Genomic DNA, 11,259 nt, shown 5'->3' with positions numbered 1-11,259 from the left:
CCATGTAACAAGAATCTATCCTAGGATTCTTCCTCCTGACATTTAAACCACAGGCTTCATTGCATGCTGGGTGTCACACAGCAGAGAGCAGAAGCCCTCCTGCTTCCGTGCTGTTTCCCAGGGGCATCGTTCCTCTTATGCAAACAGTGGCACACGTCCTGGAGCTGTTGGTTTGACAGATGACCATGGCCCTTGAAATCAGAACGGTGAGGGGGTCACCACATACTGCCTCTTCCCAAGCCCAAGACTGCCTCTGTCCTGCTCTGCCATTTGCCTGCTGCACCCCTTGTGTCCAATAAGGCAGGCCCGTGTCATTAGCTCATCCTGCCCATCTCTCCTTTGCCACCTACTTTCTAGTTTATGCCACCTGAGGTGCGCCTGGTGTCTGTGTTTCCAGGCAGAGTCAGCTGCCTTAGGGGGTCGGGGGGACTTAGCGAGGGGTGCCCTGCTGAAGGAGAAGAGCAGCCCTCTGCAGCCCTGGCAGAGAAGTCCAGGACACAGGAGCCCCCAGCATAGGAGGCAGCCCTGCTGGGAGCCGCACCTGAGACTCTCCTCCCATCTCACCCTGATGCCACGGCCAGGTGTGTTGATCCCCAAGAAGCTTGATGAACTGTTTAATATCTCTTGGGATGGAGGAAGGAGGTTCTGGGAGTTTCTTAAATTTTTTATTCCTTCCTTCCTCTTTCATTCCATAAACATTTTTGAACAACTATATCTACTGTATGGATGAAACAATTATGGTCTTGAGAGAAGTGTGAGAGCTGCCATCGGATTCTGTCTAGGGCCTCACCAGGGTCCCAGACACCCTCATGGCCAGCGTGGATGGGTGTACTCACATGTGTGGGTGGGAGATGGTGGAGGGGCAAGTGGGTACAGCTTCTACCCAGGCCATGTGTCAGAGACCCACACCTGGCTGACTTCACATGACTTCCATGACCATTTGGTGGCATTATACCAGTGTTGGGCCTGCTTTGGCATGCACGCAGATTTGCATTGTTCAGTGGAGTTCGCTGAAGACTTGCTCTAAAAGAAGCTGGGGGAGGTAGGTAGCTCCCCACCTGTGCTTCAGCTCCTGCCATGACTGCATCTCATGGTGTGGGACTCTCCTGGTGTGTAGGCACATGGGGTGTGCCGTGAGCAAGTTCTCACCTACGTTTGAGGCTGCAACTGGAAGAGGCAGAGCGCTGACCTGCCTCTCCCTCCTAACACTCTCTTGACTCAGTGGAACCTTTCAAAAACAGCACCCGGGCCATTCCTGAGATACTGAAATGCAGGCAGACACAGGTAACTGAGGAGACCCAGCTCTTCCCATGGTGGTGGTGCTGAGAGAAGGACACAGCACCTCTGCTCCCACCAACTGCTCAGCGCCTCAGCCACTTGCACAACCGCAAGATGCATGAAGCCACTAGGCTCTGGGGTCAGTGGGAAAACTGAGAGAGACAAACCAGGCACGTAGGCAGTATGTCCAGGAGCTGGGAGGAAGAAGTGTTCACAGAGGGGAGTCCCCACGGCCTTGCTGCGTTGACTTCGCTACTTACCACTTGCTACAAAGCTACAGTGGTTTAGTTATTGTTTGCCACTGCATTTTCATTTTTCAATAAACCCTTTTGGTAGCAATGAACTCAACAAAAAAGGAAAGTGCCTGAGTAATGAAAATGTAAATATATTGACTTTCTCTTTCCTAAGAAAGTTAATTATGAAACTGTAACAGGCACAAAGTTGTTCTCTGCATCTACCATCTGCCAAGAACCACAGCAATACCACTGACTACCAAGAAGTCTGCTCAAAAAGTGTCAGCAGCCACCTCAAAGGTTCACAGGAACTTTAAGAAGCCTTTCCAGGACAGGCGTGGTGGCTCACATCTGTAATCCTAGCACTTTGGGAGGCTGAGGCGGGTGGATCACCTGAGGTCAGGAATTCAAGACCAACCTGACCAACGTAGCAAAACCCTGTCTCTACTAAAAATGCAAAAATTAGCCAGCCATGGTGGAGCATGCCCGTAGTCCCAGCTTCTCAGGAGGCTGAGGCAGGAGAATCGCTTGAACCCAGGAGGTGAAGGTTGCAGTGAGCCAAGATTGCAACACTGCACTCCAGTGCTTGGGTGACAGAGCAAGATATCATCTCAAAAAAACAAAAAAGAAGAATAAGGCTGTCCAGAACCCAGAATCCACAATTTAACATGCACAGGGGCAACCGAGCAGGTGGCAGTTTAAAATCGAGCTTACTCTGTGTTCTAAGTTTTCTTATATGTAAGCTGAAAATAAAGCAGTGGTCATTTATTGGATAGCATCTCAGCAGAATTTCACATATGGTGAAACAATGCCAGTTTTAGCGTCACCAGATGCATCAATTGAAACATCAATCAATTTCAATAATGGTTCACTTTATTCATCCAATTCTGGCAAAGTAAAGTTTTTGAGAATTCATTCTGGTGCGGGTGAAACACCTCTCACTACTGCAAGTACTATTGGAACTTCACTTAAAAAGTTCAACATTCAAGATAAAAGCACTCAATTGTAAGATGATTAAACAAATATAAATGTTTGTAGATCTTAGCACCTTTGTCAAAGCAATGGTCTCACTAGTGTTTATAAAAAACAGAACCTAAGGCACAGAAATGTATTTAGAATTGGCTGTTGGGCATACATTAAGTCATAACTGCACCCAGAGGAACAGAAACTGGAACTGAGGATGGAGAGGGATGGAGAAGGCGCTAGGCAACCTGAAAGGACAGAATCAGGCTCCTTCTGTCAAGACACTGAGCCTCACAGACAGTTGCCGTTCATTTCACAAACATTAATTGACCAATTATCTGTACCAGAGGCTGTCAGGCACAGAGGACTTGGCAGTAAACAAGCCAGACAAGGTCCTCGCTTTTGAGGAGCTCACGTTTTAATGCGGGACGCTAACAAGTAATTGAACAGAAGCAGTACTTGGGAACAGGGATGGGTGCTGTGAAGTCCAGAAGCAGGTATCTAACTCAAGTAACTCTGGAGTGTCAGAAGCCTCCCTGGCAACACTATTCCACAGACATGTAGAAAGTGCCTATTGCATGCCAGATACTGGGATGGGTCTCATATGTAAGGATACAGAAAAGACGCATCAGTACCCTAAAGGAGTGGGGGCAGTCTGGTGTTTCTGATGGGGGTTCCCAGCCACAGCACCTCCCCCTGGCCAAAGGGTGAGCCTTCTCTCAAGTGGACCAATCATCGTGCTCCATTGCCCTGGGCCACAGTGATTGGAGCAGACATGGGCACATGGCCCAAACTGGACCAATCAAAGTACCCCATCTTCAACCCACCCACCACACCCCCAGCCAGGATGAGTGATTCTGGGGGTTTTCTTTCTACTGCTGCCAGGGTTCTCTTCCTTTTCGTTGTGAGGCTTTAAGGATTACAGGAGGCCAGAGCAGCCTGTAGCTGCGATTCCAGCATTGAGAGAAAGAAGCCAACAGGCAAAGGGAAACAAAACAGAGGAGAGATTGATTGAGAGATTGCTTCCTTAATCCAGTCGCCCTGGAGGCAGCTCCACCTGTCATCCAGCGTTTGGTTGTGGGTGCTGATGCGCACACACCCAGTATTTGACTGAGGTCAGTGAGACAGGCAGGGCAGAGAATGCTTCAACCATGACAGACAAGGAAACTGAGGCTCAGACAGGTAGAAGGATTGCTCAAGGTCACTTGACTAATAGTGGGAGAACCCCAGGCAGAAGCACAACTTTTACCCCCCAGATGAGGGCTCTTGCCCCATCCACTGCCTCCAAGAACATAGCCCCTGGGCAAGTCCGTCACCCTGTCCACCTATGTAATGGCCCCTGGGTATAAGGTACCCCTTTGTTCTGGACTCCGAGGAAGACCACAGTGTCCACTCTTGGATGGAAAACTATTCCGGACCCAGAAGCAGAACTTCTCCTCTGAGAACTTGCACATGAAAAGCCAAATGAGGAATTTGAGCAAAACAAAACAGAAGTTAACCATCCTCCTAATACCCTCTTCAGAATGCCTGCCCCAATAACAATGTCCTCTGACTTGGCTCAGGAGGGCATTGGCCTTGCTAAAATGCACTGAGTCCGAATCTCACCCATGAACCTTTCATCATCCGCACACCTCATGGTGTTGCTTAAGAAGTGTCCCCCAGAGAACTCAGAGGGCTTTCTGGTGCTTCCTGTTAAGTAGTTTTCTACCTACTCAAAAGGCTGAGAACACAGGTTTTTCCCAGGGCCCAGATTTTTGAAATGAGAACCAAGGTAACCTTGTGTCCTTCCTGCTCAATATTCTAGGAACATGGCTTCCAGCACCTGGGACCTGAAACATAGGTTTTCTAAACCTAATCTGAACCTCCAATACCATGAGGCTATGTTATTCAGGCCCCATAATTTCAGAAGTGTTTCTCAGGAGGCTGGCCTTGCTGTGGGTTTCAGGTTTCCAACAGAATCTGGAAATTCACCTCCCTTGACCCACAAAGTGGAGGAAGTGGCACAACCCAGGGCTTCTCATGTCAACCGGCCTGAGTGTATTTTTCCTGAGGACTCCAAATGCCTCCGATGTTTATGTGAATGGGTTTAGACCAGACAGGTAGACGAAGGCTTTGGAACTTTTCTGGCAAAAGAACAGAGCTTTAGGTAAAAGTTGGCTGGCCCTGCCCAGGACTCTGCAGGAAGCACTAACAGGCCAGTTTCAACTGGCCAGCCAGGCACCCTGGGTGTCCTGGGGACACTCACGTTCAGACTCTGAACATGGTGGTGGGAACTCACTGCCCAGAAGGAACCTCTGCCTTCAGACTCAGCCAGTTATAGACAGGTGGCTTCATGTGCAGAGCAGAAACCTGAGACTGCAAGCTCTTCAAAGGTCCCTGTCACCCCCAACCCCTTTGTGGGCCACCTCCTACCTCCATGGCCTTGCCTCTGATTCCAGCCAAGGTCACAGAAAACTGTTCCAGGTAGGTTCCTCCCACTGCATGTGGCTAGCACTCATCTCAAGTCTATGCCAAATGTCTGCTGCTTCCTCTCCTGTGACTTCTTTGATGTCATAGCATGGGACACCTTCAGGAGCTAACATGGCATCTTCTCCTGCACATCCTGGGGGTGCAGGGAGCTTAGCATTCCATAGAAAGACCCAGCCAATGGGAGATGGGAGCCTGTGACCAGCTGCTCCTCCCTTTCTTCCCTCAAGGAGACTTTTTTTTTTTTTTTTTTTTGATACAAGGTGTTGCTCTGTTGCCCAGGCTGGAGTGCACTGGCACGATCACAGCTCACTGCAGCCTCGACCTCCCAGGACTCAAGCTATCCTTGAGCTCAGCCTCCCTAGTAGCTGGGACTACAGCCTTGATTTTCCTCCATATGGGCCTCTCCATGTGGCTGCTTGGGCTTCCTTACAACATGGCAGTTGGGTTCTAAGAAGGAGGAAATAAAAGCTGACAGTTCTCTGAGGAGGGGAACTGTGTCTGAAGGCAGGGGCTCCTTCTGGGCAGTGAGTTCCCACCTCCCAGCTAAGTTTTTGCATTTTTTTGTAAATACAAGGTCTCACTTTATTGCCCAGTCTGGTCTCAAGTTCCTAGGCTCAAGTGATCCTCCTGTCTCAGCCTTCCAGAGTGCTGGGATTACAAGTGTGAGCCACCACACCCCGCTAGGGGGACAATTCTGAGCTATAGCTCTATGTTCCTCAAAAGGTCCCAGAGGGACCAAGTCCCAGTCAATCACAGTGGTGGACAACTCAGGGATACACTTTACATTAGCTTTTCCTTCTTCTCCATCTTTCTGTCTTTGGTCCTCATTCCTGCTACTCCTGGATCATTTCCCAAAGAAACTCTACACTATGAGTAAACCTGTGTCTTGGGTTCTGTTTTTGAGGAGGAACCTGGGCTAAGACATGGGACTTCATCTTCATGTTCCCATATGCCAGCATGAGCTCTGTCTGTGCTAGTTACTTATTGCTGCATACCAAACTATCCTAGAACTCAGTGGTTTAAAACAACAATCTCAGCCGGGCACGGTGGCTCATTCGTGCAATCCCAGCACTTTGGGAGGCCAAGGCAGGTGAACCATCTGAGGTCAGGAGTTCGAGACCAGCCTGGTCAACATGATGAATCCCTGTCTCTACTAAAAATACAAAAATTTGCTGGACGTGGTGGCGTGTGCCTGTAATCCCAGATACTCAGGAGCCTGAGGCAGGAGAATCACTTGAACCCAGGAAGCAGAGGTTGCAGTGAGCAAAATGGTGCTACTGCACTCCAACCTTGGCACCAAGAGTAAAACTCCATCTCAAAAAATATTAATAATAAATAAAACAATAATCACAATTTTGCAATTTGGGCAGGGTTCATGTGAACAGCTCATTTCTGCTCTACATGCCATCAGCTAGGGCAGCCCAAAGGGGGCTGAAAGATCCACTTACAAGATAGTTGGCCTCTATGGTGGCAAGTTGATGCTGGTTGTTGACAGAGACTGTTGACAGGGAGCCTTGATTCCCTTCCACATGGGCCTCTCCATGTGGCTGCTTGGGGCTTCCTCACAACATGGCAGTTGGGTTCTAAGAAGGAGGAAACAGAAGCTGACAGTTCTGAAAAGGGTCAGAACAGGCAGAGCATCACTTCCAATGCACGCTATTCATCAAAGCAGTGTAAGGCCTGGCCCAGAGGAAAGAAGGTAGGAAAATAAGACACACCTCTTAGGTCAGGGAGTGACAAGCCATTTTCAACTATTCTTAACCTGCCACAATGGCGCAGAACACTACATTAATGAAGACTTGAATAAACAACTAGGTAAAGAAATCAATTAATTAATGCAACCAGTCATTACTCAATGGTAACCTTCCCTCAACCCACATAGTCACTACTACTCTTCTGAAATTTTAGAATAAAATATTAATTTGATAACTTATTTGAGACTAGAAGGTTTTGTGACCTCGGGGTCCTAAAATATTAGAGCTTTGGAATCCTAGGGGTAACCCACCTCAGCCACCTCAGGCTGAGGAAAAGGAAAACGGGAAGGAGAGAATTTGTCCAAAATCACTGTCTTGGTTATTGGCAGTGCAGGTCACAACACAGGGCCTGGATTCCCACCCAGGTCCCCCATGTCACACCTCAATGCCAGCTTAAGGGATGTGAGGACTGCGGCCTTTCTCACAGGAAACTCCACTTCCTGGGTTCCTCGTGAATCTTCATCCCCAAAAATGCCACACTCCAAACTGTTGTAAGCAGTTTTGAAAACTTTTCAGAAACTGGGCACAGGAGGGACCCTATGAACAGGTTGAGGCTGTCAGTGTGGAAAGAAGCTCAGACTCAGGTCCAAAAATGCTGCTGGGTGGCACTGCCCACTTCATGCAGGCCAAAGGCTGGCCTGCTTTGGTGCCAGTCATGGGCTTGAAGTCAAACCACACTGGACTTACCAATCACACTGGATCCAGTCAATCACAGTGAATTCAATATTCTTATCGATTCAAAGGACTACACTCGACTCAGCTGACCATCTCAGTCAAACACACTGATCCAGTCAATCACACTGATCCAGTTGATCACACTGACCTGGTCAATCACACTGACCTGGTCAATCACACTAATCTAGTCGATCACATTGATCCAGTAAATCACACTGACCTGGTCATTCATACTGATCCAGATGATCACACTGACCCAGTCAATCACAATGATTCAGTCAAACACACTGACCCAGCCGATCACACTGATACAGTTGATCACATTGATCTGGTCAATTGCACTGATCCAGTCATTCACACTGACCCAGTCAATCACATTGATCCAGTCAATCACACTGAACCCAGTCCATCACACTGATCCAGTCAATTACACTGACTCAGTTGATCACATTGGCCCCGTCATTCACACTGATCCAGTTGATCACACAGACCTGGTCAATCACATAGATCCAGTTGATCACATGGATCCAGTCAATCGTGCAGACTCACTCGATCACACTGATCCAGTCAACCACACTGACTTTGTCATTCACACTAATCCAGTCGATCATGCAGACCTAGTCAATCACACAGATCTATTTGATCACACTGACTCGGTTGATCACACTGATCTAGTTGATCACACTGACTTGGTCATTCACACTGATCCAGTCATTTTCAATGGTCCAGCCATTCATAGTGACCCAGTTGGTCACATTAACTGCCACATTGATAGTGGGCAGCTTCCACATTTCATAAGCATTTGTGGAAGCCCTGGAATGTGCAAGGCACAGAGGAGGATACAAAAATAATATAATGAATGTAGTCTCTCTCTTGATATTGAGTAGCTACCACAGGTCAGGCATTTCATTTCATTATCTTCATTTTATGGATAAGAACTGGGTAATTTCTGTTGTTCCCTAGCTACTAAGCAACTGGCTGGGGTTTACCCCAGGCCCAGTGGACCTAACCATCCACTCCTTTCCCTAAATCACCCTGCACACTGGTCAATGTTCTCCTCTTCTAGGAAGTTTGATCAAGTCTGGAGGCCAAAATATCCCACACTCAATCCATAAGGAGATCATACCCCTCAACACAGAGGCAGAATCCATCACAGAAGAGTCAGCACTCGGGCACAGGAGGCCTGGGAGGGAGGCTGGGCAGGGCCGACCCTGAACTAGGCAGAGGCTGACTGTGGGAGGAGACTGGAAGGTAGTTAAAGGCAGTGGTCAGAGACAGGTTGCCTGGGGGAGCCAGGGGGAGCCATGGGTTCCAGAATTTCTGTGTAAGGGGGCAACTGGGGAGCTCCTGTGCACCAAGTTCAGAATCAGAACTCAGAGACCTGTCTCAAAGCTGCCTTCGCACAGTGTACCCTACTGTCTTTTCACCGCATGCATACCAAGGTGCCACGTGCCCTCTACCAAGCCTGTCTGGGTGCCAACAATCATTAGTGGGGGAATGTGGCCAAGGGCCCTGAATATAAGACTGAGACTCTGAGCTCTGGTCCTGTTGTTTGGAAGCCCCTGGGATTTCAAGATGGGCAATGACAGGACAAAGCAGGAGGAAAAGTGCCCATTTATGGAGCAAGCACTTGCTTTGAGTCATTTGACCACAATGTGAAAGTCAATGCACCTCTCCACTGGGTGAGGGGGTCTCAGGATCCCAATTCCTCCAAATGAGGAAGCCGGGGCTCAGGGGAATGCAGTGACTCACGCGGGTCTCCGCTAGCAGGTGGAGGAGCTGCGCACTGGGCCTAGGTCGCTGCCCTTTGAACTGTACTTCCCTTCCCCTCAGCAGTGAGCTAGACCGGGCTCCACCGTGGGGCATAGGAGCCAGGAAGACCACATCCTGCAGGGCCACAATCCAGCTGGACAAGAGAGACACACTTAGGAAAATGCCCACCAAAGCCCCCTGTGCAGTTTCTAGCAAAGGGAGGCATCTCCAGGCCAGGGGCACCCCGGGGCCTTTGCCCCTCCTCCTCAGGAAGAGAGGTTTCCGCCCTGAGCAAGACAGCACACGTCAGAGGCTGAGGCCGACCAGGGGCCAGTTCCCAGCACTCGGGGTAGCTGGGGCCAAGCTGCTGACTCACCCTGTAGCCCTCAGACAAGTCACTTCCCTCCTGGGTACCCAGCATGGAATTGAAAGTGGGCATCCCTATGTCCCAGGCTGCCAGAGAGGCCTTTCCAACCAGGGCTGACTGGCTGGGTGGAGAGGGGATTGGATGATTGTCAGCAGAGTGCGAAACATGTTCTTTGGAAACGGATATTCAATGGAATAACAGAACTTAACATTTAGAAAGTGAGAACACAGTGGCTCAAACCTGTAATCCCAGTACTTTGGGAGGCCGCTTGAGCCCAGGAGTTCAAGACTAGCCTGGGCCTGAGCAACATAGCAAGATTCCGTCTCTACAAAAAATTAAAAAATTAGCCAGGCATGGTGACACACACCTGTAGTCCCAGCTACTCGAGAGGCTGAGGTAGGAGGATCGCTTGAGCCTAGGAGGTCGAGGCTGCAGGGAGCCGAGACGGCGCCCCTGCACTCCAGCCTGGGTGACAGAGCGAGACGCTCTGTATTGGTCAGGCTCTCTCTCTCTCTCTCTAATATATATTATAATATATATAATAATAATATTATATTTATATTAGAGAGAGAGAGAGAGATATCTCGCTCATATGTATATATGAGATACATATATTATATATATATACTTAATAAACTCACATATATATATGAGTTTATTAAGTATTAACTCACACAACCACAAGGTCCCACAACAGGCTGTCTGCAGGCTAAGGAGTAAGGAGAGCCAGTCCGAGTCCCAAAACTGAAGAACATGGAGTCTGATGTTTGATGGCAGGAAGCATCCAGCACAGGAGAAAGATGTAGGCTGGGAGGCCAGGCCCGTCTCTCCTTTTCATGTTTTTCTGCCTGCTTTATATTTGCTGGCAGCTGATTAGATTGTGCCCACCAGATTAAGGGTGGATCTGCCTTCCCCAGCCCCCTGACTCAAATGTTCATCTCCTTTGGCAACACCCTCACAGACAGACACACCCAGGAACAATACTTTATGTCCTTCAATCCAATCAAGTTGACACTCAGTATTAACCATTTTACCTCAAAAAAAAAAAAAAAAAAAACAAGTTTCCAAAACAATGCAAACCCAACATTCTAAAAGAAAGCTAAAATATTCACATAAGCACACACATCTGGAAAAAAAAAGTCTAGAGGCAATACAATAGGATATTAACAAAAGATGTCTTTGCATGGTGAGAGATAGGGGAATCTCCCACTGCACACTTTCTCTTCGTTGTGTCTCTGTACTTCCAGGTCTTCTACGTGTACCTACACAACATGTTTAACAATAAAAGGTTTGTAATTGGGCTTGGAAGAAGAACTGACCAAAGTGCCACTTTACTTCCAAAGAGAACTTAGCACCCTTATTACTACAGAGTGAGCAGCTCACTCCTTACTGAGATAAATCCTAACATGAATCATCAGTGTCAGCCCCGCCAGGATCTGTCCCAATGGGGTCAACAGGAGAGCCAGATTTTGTAAGTGTGTGTGTGTCCATATGTGTCACATATTTTCTTCCTAATCACACGCTTTGGTGAGGACAGTGTTACAAATAGCATTCCTGACTGATGGAAAGGGTGGGGTATGGACACAGCCCAGGAAGTGGCAGGGATCCAGTGAAGAATTAAACTTTTCCAGGGATCATTGAGGGGAAATTGTATTAGGAATTAACATCTCACCCTCGGCCCTCTCCTAAGCCATTCCTGTTGCTTCTATCACCATAATCCAAAACCTCCTGGCTGAAGGTAGGACCAATTTACAGATAGAAAAATTGA

The sequence above is a fragment of the Papio anubis genome, chromosome 8 (assembly GCF_008728515.1).
Source record: "Papio anubis isolate 15944 chromosome 8, Panubis1.0, whole genome shotgun sequence".
Lineage (NCBI taxonomy): Eukaryota > Metazoa > Chordata > Mammalia > Primates > Cercopithecidae > Papio > Papio anubis.
The sequence above is the reverse complement of the archived record's forward strand: the minus strand, read 5'-3'. Positions refer to the sequence as shown.